The sequence below is a fragment of the Furipterus horrens genome, unplaced genomic scaffold (assembly GCF_987537825.1).
Source record: "Furipterus horrens unplaced genomic scaffold, mFurHor1.1.pri manual_scaffold_7, whole genome shotgun sequence".
NCBI classification, from domain to species: domain Eukaryota; kingdom Metazoa; phylum Chordata; class Mammalia; order Chiroptera; family Furipteridae; genus Furipterus; species Furipterus horrens.
Genome location: NW_028327177.1, coordinates 31,167,673 through 31,169,478, shown reverse-complemented (window position 1 = coordinate 31,169,478; position 1,806 = coordinate 31,167,673). Strand labels below are relative to the sequence as shown.

The following is a 1,806-nucleotide window of genomic DNA, read 5'->3' as shown; positions in this document are numbered from 1 at the left end:
AACAAAACAAAACAAAACAGGGGGAATGGGGTACAAGGACAAGGAGACTAAGTGATAATAATACAATATGATATTATTAAATAAATAAATAAAAAAAAAAGAAACTATCGAAATCATTTCAAATTAATCCCAAAATGAGTATTTTACTACACAATAAAAATGTAACTAAATACAAAATAAAGCTATTATTATTTATTCATTTCTCAGTAGGATAAGGGTTGGAGAATATAATACAGTTCAAATAAAGTAGCTTCCTAGTTTGACAAAATATAGATACTTGCTAAAGGCAGAAAATTATTATGAACACTGAAAACAAATAGGCAAAATATCTTATAAGTTTTATAGATTTTTCATTTAAAAATTATAGTTTATCAGAAACTATGGGCAGAAACAGGAGGTGGGATTGCAAACCTGGGCGCCGGGACCCCTGCTAGTCGGGACGAGGACGGAATTCTGAGCGCCCTCACGTCCAACCCGTGCAGCTGCCCTGCGCCGTCCCCTCCCAAGGAAAGTCGTAGGACCATGTCAAATATGGAGAAACACCTATTTAATTGGAAGTTTGCTGCAAAAGAGCTTAATAGGAATGCCAAGAAATGCGATAAAGAAGAAAAGGCTGAAAAGGCCAAGATTAAAAAGGCCCTTCAGAAAGGCAATGCAGAAGTTGCAAGGATACATGCTGAAAATGCAATCCGCCAGAAGAACCAAGCAATTAATTTCTTGAGAATGAGTGCCAGGGTGGATGCTGTGGCAGCCAGAGTTCAGAGTGCAGTTACAATGGGCAAGGTAACCAAGTCCATGGCAGGTGTGGCCAAGTCTATGGAGCTACACTGAGGAGTATGAACCTTGAAAAGATTTCGGCCCTGATGGATAAATGTGAACACCAGTTTGAAACATCGGATGCTCAAACACAACAAATGGAAGACACAATGAGTAGCACCACAACCCTAACACCACCACAAAACCAAGTGGATCTGCTGCTTCAAGAAATGGCAGATGAAGCTGGCCTTGATCTCAACATGGAACTACCACAGGGTCAGACGGGATCTGTTGGCACCAGTGTTGCTTCCACGGAACAGGATGAACTATCACAGAGACTTGCTTGTCTATGTGATCAAGTATAATTTGAAGAACTGGTGCTTTTGTTTACTTCAGCTGCTTCTGAACTATTTCGTGTGTACATATAGATGAGTTGCACTCTGGTTACACTAAGAACATTACATATTACAGAATGCTTAAACAGTATTTATATAGAATGCTTTCTTTTGTGATGCTGTACTTTCCAATACTTAAAACAATTCCAGAGAGTTTCCACTTTGAGAGATTTCATAGTTTTTACATTATGTTGCAAAGTGTGGGGGACATTTTTTTTTGTAAATGACTTTTATCAAGCTGGCATTAGTGTGTTGTATATGAAACATCTTCCCCAAAAACTGCATCAAAAATCTAACAACAGAGTACTACAGAAGAAAGTATAGAGTAAAAGTTTTGGTTTCTTTTTAATTCAAAGTTGTTTTAAGTCTGCATTCACATGTGCTGCATAAAAATAAAAGTAGGGAAAGCATGATTACTTAACATGCTTACATTGCCAAAAACACCTCATTTAGTGCCATATGATGGCCAGTGCTATTTTTTGTGTTTTATGTTTCATGTTTGTTTTTGCTGTTTAAGCACAAATGCAATTGACTTTTATTTTGTATTCATCAGCTTTTAAATTTAGATTATTATCATTGGAATTTTTAGCCAGTAATTTAATGACTATTATTTGAATTCCTGAAATTAAAAAAAATTTTCATTGATAATTTTTCA

General features: G+C 36.1%; 1 pseudogene; it reads left to right on the top strand.

Moving 5' to 3' along the window:
* Positions 1 to 522: 522 nt before the first annotated feature.
* Positions 523 to 1,121, top strand: LOC150004215 (charged multivesicular body protein 1B2-like; annotated as a pseudogene).
* Positions 1,122 to 1,806: the final 685 nt, after the last annotated feature.